The 19631-nt window shown below is 42.4% G+C and overlaps 1 pseudogene; it reads right to left on the reverse strand.

Moving 5' to 3' along the window:
* Nucleotides 1-287: 287 nt before the first annotated feature.
* Nucleotides 288-19631, reverse strand: part of LOC123818317 — a 31081-nt pseudogene continuing 11737 nt past the window's right edge.

Genomic DNA, 19631 nt, shown 5'->3' on the forward strand with positions numbered 1-19631 from the left:
AGAAATATTACAGTACAGCTGGTAAATTGTGACCACCAATCCAGAATTCTCAGACCTAAGGAAGTCAACCACAAAAAATTAAGACCTTTGGCATCAGGTGGATGACCTATAGGGTTAGGGGCTGACTTACTGTGTTTATGTACTGTACAACCTCCCATTGCCCTCAGCCTTGGAATTTCATTGCTAGAGAGTGTATAGTTCCAAACACTTGCATTGTCCTTTTCCTCACATGAGACCTCTGATCCTTTCCCAACTCTTGAAATCTTCTGGACTGACCTTCCAGGTTTTCACTCAACAGCACTGGGCCAAATCTCTTTTATGCAGGATCTCATTGTTCTCATGCCTCCTCTATTCACAGAGAGCCAGTGGAAGTCTTGGAGGTAGAAATGAGTTGCCAACTTATTTACCTTTTTCCTCAAGGTCCAAAATGCTGAAACAACTTGGAAAGTAAGGAACATAGTGAAGATGATATGTATCGCTTTTTTCCCAGGGCAGATTTGTTATGCCTTTGTTAAAGAACAAGAAAAGAATCCAAGGCAACTTCAACAGAAGGCTCAAAAGCCAAAAGCCAGCCCATCCCTGTAGCCAGGAACCTTTCCCTGTAGGCTATCCATCTAGCCCAAATAACATCTGATAGCTTCAGTTAAGGTTATTAGAATGAAATCAGTAACCACAGTGAATTTGTAGTAAAATTGGATGTTTCATTCAGGCAAAATTGGATACTTCTTTTGAAGTATCATAATACTGCTCACCCACCAAAGTGGTAAAAATGAGGCATTAAAATAAAGTGACATCTGCAATGCTGAACTGCAAACCATTTCATTGTGTGGACCTTTGCTGTACTCAGGTTGGCCTGGTTTGAGTAGCTGAAGATGGTGATGCTGAACTTTCCCAGTTGTAGACAGACTGGGCCCAGCAGTTCTATGCCCCAGCTTCAGCTTTGGTACCTATCATGGCTTGGTCTGGGGTTCTGATTGTATCTTAAGTATACAAAGGCAGGAAGTGCCATGCACCCTTTGGTTAGCTGGTTGTCCCCACTTTGCCCCTCAATCCTAGGTTTAGAGTGCCTGCTCATCAAATACTGAGGAACTTGTATTCAAAATGTAGTCTTTAAAGAAAGAAATTTCAAAGCAAGACACTGAAATATATCAATGTTACAGTTTGGTGAAGCTTATTGAATGAAGTTGAAATGAACTGGCCTTAAGAGGTTGTTGTGGGCCACACAACATTGTGTAGCTTTGGGCTCTGGAGCTGACGGCCTGAACTTGAACTGTAGCCCAGCCACTTTCCAGCTATGTAACATTGAGCAAGTTGGTTTGTCTCCTGACCTCAGTTGCCTCACCTGTAAAATGGATGGAGTAATAGGACCTACTGTGTGTGTTAGTCTGGGAAGAGGGGTGTTGTGAAGGTGAGGTAATTCACATAAAGTGCTAAGCTCAGTCCCTGGCATTTAGTATTCAATAAATGTTGCGCATATTAGAATCTATGCCTGTGAAGAAATACTTTATGACAGCTTCCTGGATATTATAAACATGAAAATTCTTGGAGAGAAGGGGCAGGACTTGACCTCTTAGGGCTATTTTTTTCCAGCCCCCCACACTGGTAATTTTCAGCAGTGAACATTTAGAATAAGCTCCAGTTTTACTCTCTATCAAACCAGAAGTGACAGCAAAAGGAGACATTTTTTCAGAAAGGAAATTAATCTCCTAAACAGGGTGATTTTACCCTTTTCTTTAAATACTTCTAAACTCATGAGGGAGAAGCACAGCGCACATTATCCATCAGAATGAAGCATCACCCAGCACTGCGGAGTTTCATTGACTTTAAGATTGCCCTCTGAGCTATCGGTGTTTTTTCCTTTCCCAGAGCACACTTAGCAGGAATATTTTTCTTTATATGACCCCATTTCATTTGCATTTTTAAGCTTTCACTGCAGAGTAGAAGCAGTTGTAAATGGTTCCAAGAAGGTGGCTGTGATTTCTTCAAACTCAGCGCTGCCTGCCTGAAGGTTCTGAAATTGAGTGTCAGCTTCCCTAAGAGTAGAAAGATATTACTTCATATTTGCGCACGCAGTTTGTGGCTCTGTTCTTGATTTGATGGTTTCATTTAGCCACAGGCATTTTCCAGCAGTGATTCGTTCTCCCCAATAAAATTAAATACCATCTTCCTCCTCTCCAGCCCACTCCCCTGTTTTTTAATATGACATTTTCTTGTTTAGGCTGAAGGTGAGAAACTGAGTTCTTCTCTGATTCTTTTTCTTGCTCTTTTTTTTTTGACAAGGAGAGGATAGCAAAAAAGGTAAAAGAGGAGAAAAATCTATTCAAAATGTAAATGGAAAGCCACCCCAATATCACTGATCAATTTGAGTTTGTTTAACATTCAATAGCAAGGTATTGAGAGGAAGGCCATAAAGAGAGTATGGAAGGTTTTACAGTGTTGTAGAATGAGGACCAATGGACCAACATTGCTCCATGTTGATTCTTGAGTTCACAATATTTACCCCAATAACCTCAGAGTTACAGACCAGTATGCAGTGAAACCCAGCAGGGCCACTCTATCTGTGGGATTCTGACACCTCTCAAGCCACTTCAGGAGGAGGCTAAGCTGAGTCCAGAAAGGGGTGAGCAAGCAGTTCTTTGTAAGATGAACAAACATCAGGGGAAGAGACTTTGCAGCTTAAAAAGAGAAGGAGGTCTTTGCTTTCATGAAGCCGTTGTTGTTGGAAGATGCAGTGCCTTGGCTGATAGGACCTGTGAACCAAACAAGTTACAACTTAACTCATTTTTCTCAAATCTGGTTTAATATATAGGTATTATTTTACCATACTGATGAGCTGTGTGTCTGAAGTTTATAACTTGGCTGTTTAGAACCCGAAACACAATTTATTTGAAAGTGGTCCTTTAATGGGATCATTGGGTTTCTTGGCCTGCTCACAAAAATCCATTTAAGACATATAATTTTGGCCAAAATGTATTGCTAAGAGTTTTACTGGGACGGGAACAGGAATTCATGTGGTGAGGGAAGAGGAGGTAGAAGAAAGAGTTCCCATTCCTTTTTCCAGAGATAGAATCAAGCTCTGGTGAAATTTTAAAGTAGACCTGGCAAGATTTGGTATCTGCCCTTTCTGCTTATTCCCCCCTAGTTATCAGCATTCTGTGTTGCTCTCACAGCTATCAGGGACGTTATAAAGAAGATTTTTGCTTTGCATAATGGGTGTGTGAGCCAGGTGAGGTTCAAATTCTGTAGGGGAAATAGAGTGCAGAAAAAGAGAATTAGAAATTCAGTCTGGGAACGTCTGATCAAGATGGAGGCATAGATAACATGGATAACCTCCTCTTACAACTACATAAAATGACGACTAAATTGTAGAAAAACCATCACTCAGAACTGTCAGAAACTGAGTTGAATGGAAGTCCAACAACTATAGAATAAAAGAAACCATATCCATTCAGAATGGTAGCGGGGAGGAGACATGGAATAGGCTGGTCCCATATCCACATGTGGTAGATAAAAATTCAGGAGAGATATTTTGGCAGTGGAGGGTCCCAGCCCCACACAAGACCCCAAGCCCAGGGTTCTGGTGCCAGGAAGATAAGTCATCATATCTCCTGGCTACAAAAACTAGCGAGACTGAATCGGTGGAAGAAAATTCTGGAGCCCCAAGCAGTTCCTCTTAAAAAACACATACACAGACTTACCTACTTAGGCTCACTCCCTCTGAGCTCTAGCACCAGGGTAACAGCTTGACAGGGTAACTAGTGGCATATAGAGAGGAACTAAAATATCTGGCATCAAGGCAAGAAGAGCTGAGGGACAACTTTCTTCCAGACAGAAATGTGGTCAGAGGCCTGTGTCCCTTTACTGAGCCCTCTCCCCACAGAGCCACAGAGCTGGCAGGCAGGTACCATATCTGATACTCTATCAACCTGGCAAACACTGTTTGCTCCATCCTGGAGATCCCCTAAGATTCCGTCCCACCCAACTTATGGGCCTACTCAAGCTGTTAACAGAGACTTTTCCATATGAATGGCTGGTCTTAGCTCATGCTTTACAACTTTCAAAATCCTCTCAAACAAGCAACAGCTGGCCTGAGTGAGCCCCCAGCCCCTGTACCTCTTGCTAAGGGGTTCCAGGCCCAGTACTAGTAACAGTCAGCATAGATTTACAGTTGGCTTCCACTGGAAATCTCCAAGCCCAGCAGAAGTAGTGGCCATATCAGATTGCTTTATGGCCAAGGCAGGGTGGCTTTGGGAAAAAGACAGGTGGCAGCTGACTTTGGCCTGAACTACCTGGGAAACCCCAGAGCCTGCTCACCCAGTAGACAACTACAGACCATGTCTAGCACCACCACCCTGCCCCTGCACAGCTGATCCATGGAAGCTATAGGTTGGTGGTCAGTGGTCACAGCAAATCCTTGCAGCTGACTGGCCTGGGTCAATCCCTCCCATTGACCTGCCAACAACAATCAAGGCTCAACTACAGGAGGAGGGTCTACTCTGTACACATGAAGGATGCACCTCAAATACCCAATGTGGGTGATAAGGGGCTGTGTCACTGCCCCCTTCAGGACACCACTACATTAGGCCACACTACCAAGACAGGGAGCCACAGCAGCTCTACCTAATACATAGAAACAAACACAGGGAGGCTCCCAAAATGAGCAGACAAAGAAACATGGCCCAAATGAAAGAACAGATCAGAATTCCTGAAAAAGAACTAAACAAAATGGAGATAAGCAACTAATCAGATGCACAGTTGAAAATACTGTTTATAAGGATACTCAAGGAACTTAATGAGGAACTCAACAGCATAAAAAAGATCCAGTCAGAAACAAAGGATTCACTAATCAATATAAGGAATAATTTACAGGGAAGGACAGTAGTGTGGATGAAGCTGAGAATCAAATCAATGATTTGGAACATAAGGAAGCAAAAGGAACCAATCATAACAACAAGAAGAAAAGAATCCAAACAAATGAGGATAGTGTAAGCAGCCTATGGGACAACTTCAAAAGGTCCAACATTTGCATCGTAGGGGTGCCAGAAAGAGAAGAAAAAGGGCAAGAAATTGGAAATCTACTTGAAAAAATAATAAAAGAAAAAAATCCCTAATTTGGTGAAGGAAATGGACATGCAAGTCCAGGAAGCACAGAGAGTCCCAAACAAGATGGATGCAAAGAGGCCTACTTCAAGACATATCATAATTAAAATGGCAAAGGTTTAAAATAAAGAGAAAATCTTAAAAACAGCAAGAGAAAAGAAGTTAGCTACCTGCAGGGGAGTTCCCTTAAGATTGTCAGATGATTTCTCAAAAGAAAATTTGCAGGCTACAAGAGAGTAGAAGAAATATTCAAAGACATGAAAAACAGGGACCTACAGCCAAGATTGCTCTATCCAGTGAAGATACCATTTAGAATCAAAGAGTAGGTAAAAAGCTTCCCAGACCAAAAAAAAACAACCCCAAAACAAAGAACCTAAATGAGTTCATCTTAAGCAAACCATTATTATATGAAATGTCAAAGGAACTTATTTAAGAACAAGAATATCAAAACTATGAACAATAAAATGGAAATAAATGCATATCTATCAATAGTTGAAACTAAAAAACAAACTAAGCAAACAAGAAGAAAAGACATAGAATCATGGATATAGAGATTGTTTTTATGGTTGCCAGATGGGAGGGGGGTGTGGCGGAGAATGAGTGAAGAGGTGAGGGGATTAAGAAGTACAAATAGGTAGTTACAGAACAGCCATGGGGATGTAAATTATAGTATAGGAAATGGAGTAGCCAAAGAACCTATAGGCATGACCTATGGATATGAACAATGGTGTGGGGATTGCCTGAGGGAGTGGGGGGTGCTGGTTTGCAGGGGGGTATAGGGGAGAAAACTGGGACAACTCTAATAGGATAATCAATAAAATATAATTTTAAAAAAAGAAATTCAGTCTGGCCCTGGCCAGTGTGGCTCAGTTGGTTGGGCATTGTCCTGCAAAGAGAAAGGTCACCAGTTCAATTCCTATCAGGGCACATGCCTGGGTTGCAGGTTTGGTCCCCAGTAGGGGCACGTATGAGAGGCAACCTTCCAATGTTTCTCACATCGATGCTTCTCTCCCCCTCTTTTTCCCTCCCTTCCCTGATCTCTGAAAATAAAATAAATAAAATCTTTGAAAAAAAAAAGAAATTCAGTCTGATTCACTACTTAGTGATTTAGTATCAGGGTTATTCTTAAGTATCCCTTATCCATCCTTAGGGTCTTTGCCAAGCTGACTTGAGTGCCCAGGGTCTAGATAAGTTACTCCACCCTGACCACCAGGCTTCTCCCAACAATAATTAAAAATTTTTGAGGTTTCACATCTCAAATATCTGTTTTTTCAGGTGACTTCTTGCCCTGCTTTTTCCTGTCCTTTGCTATTTCTCTGTGTTTCCTCTCACCTGGCCCTCCTCCTCACCAAAACTTTTATGTCTGTTCTCTGGAATTTCCACATTCAGTACATCCATTCATAACCTAGGACTTCTCACTGACTATTCCCTCCACCTTTTTATCTAAAGATGTCCCTTCCTTCTCAAGGGGAGCTGCTCATTCTTTCACACCTCAGGGTCAGCAGGTGGCATTGGCATCATCTCTGCTCCCCACTTACCTCCCCAAAATAACTCATATAAAAATGCCTGCCCCTTTAAGGCTCATTCTCTTTAGCATTGCCTGCCCTCCCTTAGAGTTACTGAAGAATGTCCACAAGAGCAGGCCAGTATCTTTAACTGAGTGAAGTGAGTCTGTGGGGTCTGGTGTGAATTGGAAGCTGCAAGATATTCTAGCAGGGGTGTCCAATCTGCAGCCCAGTATCCGCATGTAGACTAGGATGACCGTGAATGCAACCCAATACCAAATCATAAATTTACTTAAAACATGAGATTTTTTTGTGATTATGTATTGCAATGTATTTAATGTGTGGCCCAAGATAACTCTTCTAAGTCCAGTGTGGCCCAGGGATGCCAAAAAGTTGGACACCCCCGGAAGGGGGCATAATTATGACTTAACTGTGGAGGTCACAGTGGAGGGAGGAGGCCCATGTTACCAGATCTACATAGTTTTTAAGAGCAGCCTTCCAAAGAATCCAGATTTCTATATCAACCCTCCTAATATTTAAATGATGGGGAATAATTCAACATAAAACAAATAAGGAACAAACCCTGAGGAAGCCAAATAAAATCTAACGGTTGGTCCGACTTGGTCCATAAGCTTCTGATTTGTGATTTCTACTCTATATTTCTTGGACACTATGTACCACTGTCTTAGTCATCCTCTGCCTTTCAGTGAGACACCAGCATGTGGCACACTCTTTCTCTGCCTCTGAATCCCCAGCCTCTTCCTGGGTTACCTGTGTTCATGGGGGTGTCCCAATAACACTCTGACTTCTGCATTCCCAGATCTTCTCACAGACAGTGACCTTCACTTTGCCACTCATATGCAGGACCTCACCCTGAACCTTGTCATCTCTTAGGTCACATCCTAATTTCTGACCATAACTCCCTATGTTTCTACTTTTTCTTTTACTCAATAATTTACGCTATTTCTATCTTTCAAATTGGAGGCTCTCAGACCATTGATCTCTATGTATATTCTTCACATCTGGAAGCCCCTCCTCATTCCTTCTCTAGATTCATGTTACTTCACCCACTGTCTAGCCAATATCACTACTCCATTGGCTTTCTTTCATACTTGTCTGGCAAAATCTCAACCCTGGATCTGATTACCTGATATTCTTCTCTGCCAGTGTTGCTATGGGTTGTAGAGAAGCTCACACAGATCTGCAGACTAATTTCATGGCTGCTTCATGGTTCTCACACACTGCTGGCCCTCCATGGCTACCCTGTAATCATTCTGTGGTTCCTTAGTCCTCTCTCCAGTTCTTTAGACTAGCTTTTTCATGCTTTCTTCACTCCCCTTCTGTCTCCTCAAATGTTTGAGTTGCACAAGTTAAACATTTGGCATTGCTTCCTACTTCACAGAGAAAATAGAAGCTAAAGATGGGAACCATCCCCCTACCCCACCACCAACTCTCCCTTAACTTATTGCCATGAAACCTACAAATTAGCTATAAAAAAAAACTACCTGCATGCCTCCCTCTTTCACTTCTGTTATAATGGAAGAGTAGCATCCCCATCTGTGCTGATCCCTACACTTGTCCTCTGGAGCTCTCCTCTCCTAGTTCTTAGCAGCCTGGTTTGATCAGTATTCCCTCTCTTTTTCCTATAGAGTCACCTTGTCCCTTTCCCTTTTGGCCTCTTCCTACCACCAATTGAATATGTGCAAGTCTTTCATCCTGAATATCCAATTCCTTTCAGGCACCATGGCACCTTTCAGCCACTGCTCTTTTTTTATTTTAAAGAGACATACCCTTGTATATTCTGCTTCTCTGCTTCTTTACTTCCCATTCTCTATTCTGCCCACTGCAATCTGGCTTCTGCCCTTATCACTCTACTGAAAGTGCTGTCAGCAGGGTCATCTATGTCTAATTATGGCTGAAACCAATGGAAACTTTTAAGTCATCACCTTCATTGACCTCCTTGTAGTAGCTGACACTGTTGGTCCTTCCTTGCATGTTGAAAGCTCATTTCCTGGACCTCTATGATCACACACAGCAGCTGAATACCCTACCTCATCAGACTCCTCACTAGGTTACTTCCCTCTTCTCACTCTTAAGTATTAGAGTGGGTTCTGCTGAAGATCCTCTTCTGGTCTTACTCTTCTGCTCCTGAGGTTACAAGTTATCTCGTAACTTATCTGGGGAAACTGAGAAAGAGCAGGAGGGGCAGGGTGCAGATTTTGTGATGGGGAATAGTGGAAATGAGGTTGGTCAAGCATGATGGTGCTAGAAGATGAAGAGACTATTTCTGGAAGGAAATGTTTGGCTTGCTGAAGTTGGCAACAAATGAACAAGTATTGGATCTAGAGTGTCAATGTCAAGTGTTTTAGGTGTTGGAAACTTCTCTTTTGTTTTATAATAAAGTGTATGTCAGGACTTTGTGCTGGGTTCCTTGGATGGAGCTCTTAAACCCTTGGAATTTCCAAAATAATAGAAATGTCTGTGCTGTTCATGATGGGCCCTTAGGATCACAGTTGAATTTATGCTAATAAAGTAACTGTAGTGAGCCTATGTAGGTAGATTTAGGGCTGGGGATGGCCATGCTGGAAAGATCATCCATGCATGGTGGCTTTGAACCACATGACATTGCTCCAGACTTCAGGAGTGGAAGGCAGCTGGAGAATAAGTTTAACTACATGGCCAATCATTTCATTAATGGTGCCTACATAATGCAATGCCAGTGAAAACTGGATACCAAGGTTTGATTGAGCTTCCAGGTTGATGAACACATCAATGTACCATGACAGTGGTGCATTCTGATTCCCTCAGGATAGGACACAAAAGCTTCACATTAAGCACCCTCCCAGGCCTTGCCCTATGCATCTTTTCATTTGACTGGCCCAGGGGTTTGAGTATAGCACATTCTTCAGTTCTGTCAGTTATTCTGAATTATTAAACCTGAGGGAGCTGTGGGAACTCCTAAATGTGCAGCCTGTTGGTCAGAAGTGCAGGTGGCCCAGGACCCCTGAACTTGTGGTGCCGTCTGATGTGAGGGCAGGCTTGTTGGAGACTGTCTGTAACTTGTGAAGTCTGATCTGATTCTGGGTAGTCAGTGTCGGAACTGGACTGCAATACTGCACCTCCCAGGGAGAGGGTGTGGACTCACTGAGGAAGTGAGTGCCTCATCAGTAGAAGAGATCTGTTATCAAATGGAGAGGAATATTGAGGACTAATAGTCACAGGAGATTGGAAAAAAAACTGACTTTATTTGGAAGCCATGTCTCTAGGTTTTTGGGTAGGAAAGCAATAAGGAGATATTTTTAAAAAGCAGAAAGATTATTCACTTAAAGTCTGGTCTTACTTTCCTTTAATAGCTTTTGTGCTTGTGAGTTCTTGGATCTGTCCCTCAAAAGTTCTAGAATACTGTATATTTCCAGGTTAAAAAATATGACTTTTTTCTCTCATCCCCCAGAGAAAGCAGAGAGCAATCACTGGGGACAATAATGACACCACTTATGCTGTGCTCTCTTGTAGTTAAAATTGTGTCATCCATTGTGATCCCTGGTGGGATTTATGGTGGCTTAGATCTCTGTTGGAGAAATGAACTACAGGCAGTAGGCAGGAGGAAAAGGTCTTAGGCTTGGAGCACATTATTTTGGTGAAATGGGAAAAAAAGTCACTTGAGCTTTTTTTCTTATTTTTTTAGCTGTAAAATCTGACTGTCCATATTTTCTGCCCCATCTGCCCCTGATCTCACTGGGCTCTCTTGCATGCTAGGTGATTCTATTCTTAATAATAATATGAACTCTTATAATGTCCTATTATGTGTCACCAAGTCAGCTACTTATAGACCCTTACTAAATTCCTCTCTCCAACGTTTGCAAATCAGAATTGTCTTCATTTTACAGATGAGAAAACTGTAGCTTAAATAGTTTAGTCGTTTTGTAAATGGTACCTACTTAGAGTGCCACAGTGATTGGAGTTCAGGTCTACCCAACTCTATTGTCTAGTGTCTCTTATGGGTGAAACAGGCACTGAAGCTGGAGCTAGAGAAAAATAATGATTAAGACCATTCTTATCCCTAAGGAACTTGCAGTTGAATCAAAGAGACTGACCATTATTTTCTGACCAAGGTCTTTGTTTGGGGCAAGAGATTGTGGAATAAAGATCTTAGTTAAATCTGTGGCCTGTTGTTAAGACTTAAAACACAGGTGGCAAACACAAGGCCCATGGGCTGAATCCAGCTCTCCACTTTGTTTTATCTGGCCTGGCACCTTGTTAGTGGCACCAGTTTGGAGTCAACCATGAGGCTGATGTGGCCCCTGGTGAAAATGAGTTTGACACCCCTGATCACCAAGAAGGTGATCACCAAGATCACCCTTCACCAAGAAGGATCCCTAGCAGCAGCTTGGTTCAGAAACAGCTTGCCTCTCCTTGAGCTTTGCCATGATCATTGCATGTATATAGTTGACCCTTGAATAACATGGATTTGAACTATACAGGTCCACTTATATGTGGATTTTTTTTCTATAAATGCCTGTACTGTTTTCCATCCATCACAGTAGGGACTCTGAGGATGCAGAAGGCTGGTGCATGCATTAATTTACCTTTTGTATAGGGGACTTGAACACCGCAGATTTTGGTAGCTGCAGGGATCCTAGAACAAATTCCCCACAGACATCAGGGATGCCAAGGGACAACTTAGGTTTTGGGAGTCAAAAGTTACACAGTTGACCCTTGAGAAACGTGGGCTTTTTCAGTTTAGCTGCGCAGTTCAAACCTACATTGTTCAAGGGTCAGAGGGCAGTTGAGGATCTGCATACACAGAGGGCCAACTTAAGTCATGAGGTGTTTGGTAGATGTTGTTAAGGGTCAACTGTACTTGAATTTGAACTGTTTTGTCTTTCTTTTGTAACCATGCCAAATCCCACTCATAATAGTCCATGTAGATGGAAGACAATACTGGTTTTAAAATTTCCAGGTCAGGAGACAGAAAGTAATATTTACTGACATTTACTACATTGAGAGACTTCATACACTTTAAAATTTTTTAATCCTTTTAGAGATCAAGATTCCGAAGCTCTGTGTTCAGCTTCCCTAAAATTTTACAGCTTTTAAGAATGAATCCATGAGTCAACCTGACTCGAAGGAAATGCTAGTCACTCATCTCAAGGTTTTCCTTTTTTATAATGCCTGGATAGTAATCCTATAATGTCAATGGCACTTTTAACTTTTGCAAGCATTTTCCACTGTTCTGTTCTCATTAAATCTAAAAGCCCCAGCTTTACGAGGACGTAGGGACCCATGTCTCCATTTGATTGAGGAAACTGAAGTGGATGTATATGTAGTGTTTAGTGACTTGGGAGAGACCACTAAACTACTAAGAGGACAATACAAGTCTTTCTACCCCAACAACTTTAAAGAGGACCTCCTGTTTCAATTAAAGATGAAAGAGAGGAAGAGAGCACCTAAAAACCTAGAGGAGCCAGTCACTGCACTAGGCATTTTTAATTTACTTATTACAACAACCATTTAAGTTGAGGGTGAGTGTCCTCACTTTGTTGATGAGAACTGAGGCAGAGAGGTTACAAATGGTCCCCAAGTCCCACAGTAAGTTCAGGTCTGCCCTTTTATTCCAGCACACTGTCTCACATATCTAATTTTTTTCTATAGGATCTTCTAGTTGGACATGGTAAAAAACCTGTTCAAGTCTAACTCATCTTTAAAAAAACATCTAACCCTCCCTTAGCCCCATACACTCTTCTCAGCACCATCTCACCTGCTCTTTCACAGGTAAGCCTCCTGACAGGTGAATATACTTGGGTAGCCTGCCCCTTCCACTCCTGAGTTCACTACCATCGTGTTTCTCCTTTAGCTCCCATGTGAAATGGGTCTTGTTAATGACCTCTGGACCACCTTGTTGCTGTCTGGTAGTTGACTTTTGCCATGTTTCCTTAACTTTGCCGACTTCAACACTAATCCTGTTTCTGAAAACTCAGTCTTCTGTTGGTTTCTGGGCCACCAGTCTTGTCCTTATCTCGCATCTCTTTGACTGTGCCCTCTCACTCTCTTTGTAGGTTCTCTTATGTAACCTTTAAGAGTGTGTGTCCTCTGCTTGCATTGATTTATCCAACCAATAATTATTTCATGTTTACCATGTGTCAGGTCTTGTGCTAGGTGCTGGGGATCAGAGCCAAGTGAGCAGTGGTCTGCAGTGTGGGAAGTCTGCCATGCTCTGGTCCCTCTGTGCTGACCGCCCAGCCGGTTCACTGCCCCCTCTTCTGTCTGCACAAGTGCTGCACTTTCCGGAACTCAGTGAGCTTTCTCTTGCCTCTGGGCTTTTCCAGGGGTAGTTCCCTCAGCTAGCAATGTCCTCTGCAACTCTTTGTTTGCTTAGCTTTTTACCATCTTTTAGGATGTGGCTCATGCATCATCTCCTCTAAGAAGTCTTTTCTGACTCACCAGGTGGGCCTGGAGCCCGCCTCTGTACTCAAGTTCATCGCAGAACATACGTACAGCATAACTGAGCTTGTCTCATATTCTGTCCACTCTGTGATGACAAGAGTCAGGTCTTAGGCTCCTTTGTATGCCCAGCACCTAACACAGTTCTTGATATGTAGCTCTTTGCAGAATGAATGAATCAAGTTTGCCATGACTGCTTCCTGCCCCTTTCCAACCTGGATTCCTGTACCTCCTCCACCTACATTATTCACTGTTGTCCACCTTGATTGCACTTTAGATTCAATTTTCAAAAAAGAAAAGACTTGAACCCTATCCCATTTCATTTGAATTAAACTATCCAGTGGTGGGACACAGACATTCCCATTATTTAAACACCCCCCCCAGGTGATTCTTGTAAATAGAAAATTATCACATGCAGGACATGTCTTGGTATTTTAGTGACTTGTGCAATGCTTTGCACACAGTAGGTATTCAATAAAGATTTCTATAATAATTGAGTGGATGCCTAACAGCCTAACTTTTACAAATTCAATTTAAGCCAAATGTTTGAGCACCCACACCCAGAAAGCTGATTTTCTAGCAAGTTTTGCTTTGGAAATATTTACCTTCCAAAATGTGTTACTTAGTTTTTAGTCCTCATTTTACAAAATAAAATTTTCAAAGCCCAAATTGGCTGTTCATTTGTGTAACTAAGTGACACGTAGTTTTTGTTTTAACCTCCAGAAAAACAGTAGTCAAAGAGGTGGGGTTTGAGTAAAAAAAGGAGGATATAGAGATTCCTCGCTTTCATTATATACGAATTCATAAAATTTGCCATGGTTTCTGGTAAATGCTGGCAAAAGCTTGTTTGGCCCTGGGCCCTAAAAGCACTAAGATACTTCCTTTCTGATGTTTCTAGACTTTCTTTGGCAGCAGGAGAGCAAGACATAGTCAAGTCTGTCAGGACTTGAGTAGGGCAGAGACAGGGTGGGTGCAGGGGACTGGTGACGCCACCCAGCTCTCTTCATCTTATTTTCACAGGTCATAGCTGGACTTGCCAACTCTTTGAAAGCAAGGTCTCATTGATCTCTATTGCACTGTGACTCAAAACTCTGAGGGCAGACATTTGTACACCTTCCCCTTACTTTCTATTGCTGCCCCTGCCCCCAAATTCATAGGACAGCGCTCAGATATCTGGAGGCTTAATCACTGTCACTAACTGCAACAGGTGCAACATGTACTCTCCAGGGCAAGTTCATGACCATAAACTTATGTAACCTTCACAGGAACACTACAAGAAGGTTTTACTCCATTTTATAGACAGCAAACTGAGCCTCAGAGAAGTTCAGTGACAGTGGTCAGCTACTCAGTGTCTGGATGCACGAGCATCCTGACTTTCCAGCTGGGATCACTGCACTCCCATGAAGGTGACCGACCTGAGCTGGGGCAAGACAGCGGGGCTCAGGCTACTGTCCAGGAGACAATTTTTGGAGTGAGCTGATGAGGTTGAGATGAAACATTGGAGCAGAGGTGCTGAGGGGGTTGCGGCCTCTGGACAGGCTGAAGAGGAGGATATTCTGGAGCCAGTTCTATTGGGCAAAGAGGCGAGAGTCTGCCACTGGGTGCACTGACAGCCTCATCCCACTCCAGGAGACCTGGCAGAGAAGCCTTTAGGCTTCTTCGCTCTTAGGAGTTTGGGAAAATCTCAAAGTGAACAGGCACATAAAACCTACCTTAACTGGTCATCATAACCCCATACAAAGTTAAGAAACAGTTGACAGATGGGAAGAGAGAAATCAAGAGACCTCTCAGAGTAGTCGGCTTGTTTACCTCTGGCTTTTTATTTATTGGTGCCGAGTCTTCCATTTGTCAGGCTCTAACGATAGCAGCTTTTATGAGTAAGCAATTTTTAAATGAACGTGTTCCAAATGTGTGTTCCGTTCCTGGAACTCTCTGTGCTCTGAAGCAGCTTTATAATTATTGCCTCCTGTGGAATAGCCAGGCTCTATCTAGCTTTTATGTAAGTAATTTCACTTGGTTTGCCTCTTCCTATTTTAGCTTCAACTAAGGAAGATGAAAGGGTAGAAAAATATAATAATAGCTTTTTAAAGTGCCTATTATTAGGCATTGTTCTAGATGTAATGCATTTATCTTTTTATTGTATCCTAACATTACTTGGGTCTAAGGTATTTTTATAGCCCCCATTTTACAGATGAGGACACTGTGGCTCAGAGACATTGAGCAAAGTGTCTAAAGTTGCTCAGGTAGTAAGTGGTAGGGACAAGATCTGAGCACAGGTCTGTCTGAGCACAGCCTATGCTCCCACCCCACTGCTGTGTGAGTGGACCTGCAGGACTGCTTATACCAGCAAATGCCGAGGTGGAACTGGGGGTGGGAGGAAGACCTTAGGACACTTGCTACTGCTATAAGTCATTTGCCATATTGGCCCATGCAAGAACTGTTGTAATTCAGTGCTGATGGCTCTGTAATTATGGACAATTTCTGGTCTTTTGATTTTATAAAAGAAAATAGAAGAGTTTAGAGAGCTCCCTAAAACTTGTTGCTGCTCATAATAATGCTACCTTCTGTCTTGGTGAATGGTTGCATCATTTATCCCAAAGCTGAAAAAATTATCATATTGTAAACTGGCTTCTTTACTGAGACACGATCTGTTACCATCTCATCTAAAACCCCGAGCCTGCCCAAATGGGCTGAAGCTGTTGTGAGTTCCCTTCCTCACCATCCTGCACTCTGCTCCCAGTGGACAAGACAAAGAGCTTTCTTATCACATCCATTGGCTCCATGAGTGATGCCGGCCATGGAAGACAAGCTGTGGGGTCAGCTGCAGCTCAGATTTCCTTCTGCTCCACCACTTTCTTGCTCTGTGATTTTTGACCAATCTCCTTGTGCTTCTGTTTCCTCATCAGTAAAATAGGAATACTAATAAGAAGAATGTCTACCTTAGAGGGCTGTGGTGAGGGTTAAATGAAATGATGCATGTGAAATGATTGGTTCAGTGAGCACTGCTATTCTCTTAGCTCCCACCTAAACCCCGCAGTTAAATATTGGGAGCCACTATTAAATCACTGTTAGTATTTTGCGTTTTATCAACAAAGGTACACAGAGTGCCAGGAGCTAGGCTCTCTCTAGGACCCTGTTTCTTGATGCTTTGTTATTTTCATTATCTCTTTATAAGGTGAGAAATTACAGGAGCAGAGTTTGCTTTGGAGAATGCCCCTCGTCTCCCATTCCTGATATCTTCCTCCTTGTTGCACAAGCTCCCCTTTCCCACACCTGGTACCCTCCCTCTGACCCTGGGCTCCCCAGAGCTCCACAATGGAACACCCAGGCACCTGGGCCATTACCTTTTGATTAAGACAGAGCCAGGTCCTTTACAGAGAGGGATAAATTTGCTTGATTTGACCCAGAAGTGGATTTGTTTCCCTCCAATTAGTTGGCAAATCGAACTTGATCTATGAAGAAGGCAGATTTATAGCCTGAGCTGATACATGACTGCCCTGGTTTTGTTGTAATAAAAGATGAAATCTCTCCAATGGGGGCTTGGGTGGACTTCTGGCTGGGTTTCTAACGACTGCTCCCTCTAATATTCGGAGCCTGAATGACACTGGCCGGGATGATCAAATAGCCCTTCATAGTAGATAAAAAATAATTTGGGGAACTGGAGAGGAAGAAGGTTGGAGTGTTTGCTTTCTTTTTTTCCTGAGCTTTAATCATATTCCTCGAGATGTGGGAAATAGAACCGTTCTAGCTAATTTTCAGCCGAAGTCCGAGGAGACTACATGTCCTCAGGGCAGATGGCTGCCAGCATGGTCTCTGCTCTGTATTAAGGCTGTCTCTCTCCACTTGGCCTCTGTTCTTCCCTTTTTCTGCCTCTTTAGCTGTTGATTTACTTTCGTTCTGATTGCTGCATTATGCTTTCTGCTCCTATCTTTTGCTCCTTGTTTCTTGCTATCATCTTCCTGTTTCCCTCCCTCTCTCCTTTTCTCTCTGTTCCTCTTCCCCTCTCATCCTTTCTACCAGCGAACCTCATCTTTGGGTTTCCTTTTGGCACTCCTCTTTACCTCTTTTTCTCCCTCTGATTCAGGTTCTTAATATCTTGAGAGAGCATTTGATAACGCTTGCCTGACCCTGCCTGACATCCGGTGAGCAATTCTCCTCAGGCAGCGTTTGATGTGGTCTGTGTGTGATTGATGAAAGCTGCTCCATTTGCTCTTCAAAGCTCTGTTTACAGGAGCTTGGATGCATCTTCTCGGCATTTCACCCTTTCTCTCTCCAGCAACAAGTCCAAATTATAGGACAAAACCATGCCACTTCCCAATTTGTCCGTCATCCTCACAGATCCCTTAATGCTTAGAGGAGCAGGACCACGTTGTACAAATCCACTTAAAAAAAAACCTGACATAAAAAAATGTTCTTATTCCTAGGGTCCTCATGTCAGAGATATTATCCACAAAGGAGGTTGCTTGGGTGACTTTCAATTTGAATACAGCCACTTTCAACCCGAATGAGGACACTTTGATTTGGACACTGGGTAATAAAACAGAAGAAAAATGCTATCAATGTTAATATCAGAATCTAAGCATATTTGGTACCTGGCTGCTTAGGACATGGTCAGTCAGAGGAGCTGAAATTGGAAGGACAGTGGGGTCACGTCCTTTCAGTACTGATCACTCTGGATCCCCAAAACATATGAGAAGATGAGGTGTTTTTTTCACCTGGATCGGGTTTCTATTTCTGTTTTTCAATCTAAGATTAGGAACCACGCTCCTGTGCCAGAGGGCTTACACATTTGGCTGCTTGAAGAAAGAGGGATGGACAGAATAGTCTGTAAAACATCTTTCTAGCTCACAGACTCTCCAATTTTGAGAATCTAATACTTTATGTATGATAAATATAGATGCATAGAAAAGATTACTGCGTTTTGCACTAGAATACTTAAATTTAAATGAAGATTTGGCAATGATGAGTTGAATGATCTTCAATACATTTAAATTTTTTTTCAGTTTTTTTAACAGCTTTACTAAGGGGTAATTTATATAGCATAAAATTCAGCCATTGTTAGTGGGTACTTCAGTGATTTTTAGTAAATTTATAGAGTTGTGCAACCATCATCACAATGCAATTTTATAACATTTTCAATAAGTCTTTTAACCTCTCTCCATTTTCTTTCTTCACCTTAAAATTGGACTTATGTGGTGGATTGATTGTAAAAATGACCACAATCTTTCAACATACTGCAACGTGACTTTGTTACCCCTTCCATGGAGAGGTGGAATTGATTTCTCCAGCCCTTGGATCTGGGGCTGGCCTCGTGACTCCCTTTGACAAATGAAGTGTGGTAAAAGTGACGGTGTAGCAGCCGTAAGCCTAGACTTTAAGAAGCCTTGCTGGCTTCTGCTTGCTCTTATGGAAACCTGCTCCCTCTACCGTGAGTACAAGGCTGGGCCCCTCTGCTGGAAAAGGAAAAGCTCTGTGGAGAGAAGCCGCAGTCGTTAGTGCCACCCCAGGTTAGGCCATCTTACATCACTTCCCCCCAGTTGCCCTCTAGCTGAATGTAGGTACATGAACACACTCCATTGAGACTGGCCAAGTCTAGCCTAGATCAGCAGAATTGGTGAACCAACCTGCAGACACACAAGAAACAATAGAAGGGGATAATACTAAGCTTTTAGGGTGGTTTGCAAAACATCATTACTGTGGCAATCAATAACTGATATAGGGTGGTCATGAGAATCAATTTTTTTAAAAGCTAAGAAAACATCTGCTGCTCTGCCTATTACATAGTACACTACCACTATATTTAAAAAATATTCAACTAAAACATTTATAGAAATCCTCATATATGAACAGCACTATGTTTCAGATTGTGAGGGGGATGCAGAATTTGATAAAGATGTGATGTAAACTTTCCAGGAGTCAGTTCTAGGGGGGAAAACAGAATTACAGTTACAATATAGGGCAGCCTGTCTCTCTATTCCAATATTTATGTCCAAGTGGTTCCTCTATTGTCTGCAAACAGCTATGTTCTTCTTTCCTTGATATTTCACTTTGCTTGAAAATGTTTTCAAGGGATATGGTTTATGGGAAAAAAACCAAACCTGAACAGCACATTGACCAAAATTAAGTTTTATTGGTGTCCAATACCTTGTTTGCATGTATAGGATGTAGCCCAGATGGAAGCTTGGCCATGTGAAATACCTCATGTAGCCAGGGAAACAGAAAGGCAGGTGTGGAATCAGAGCCAGGGTTGGGAGGAGAATGAGTCGTGGAAAGAGAGGTGGGTGGGAAAATCTTAATTTCTAAAATGACCAGGAGCTTTAATTCCAAGAGTGTCTGAGGAACAGAGAACTGCCTGCCAGATTTGTTTTCTTTTTTTAAAAGAGGGCTCTAGAGTCAGGAGATACTGGGAGAACCTGATTTCTTTCTTTTTTTTTTTCAATCTTTACCTGAGGATACGTTTATTGATTTTAGAGAGAGGGAAGGAGAGAGAGAAAGAGGGAGAGAGAAACATCGATGTGAAAGGAAACATCGATCAATTGCCTCTTACACGTGCCCTGACTGGGGATTGAACCCACAATATTTTGG

The sequence above is a fragment of the Phyllostomus hastatus genome, unplaced genomic scaffold (assembly GCF_019186645.2).
Source record: "Phyllostomus hastatus isolate PE091 unplaced genomic scaffold, TTU_PhHast_1.1 phas_contig_283, whole genome shotgun sequence".
In the NCBI taxonomy this organism is placed as follows: Eukaryota; Metazoa; Chordata; class Mammalia; order Chiroptera; family Phyllostomidae; genus Phyllostomus; species Phyllostomus hastatus.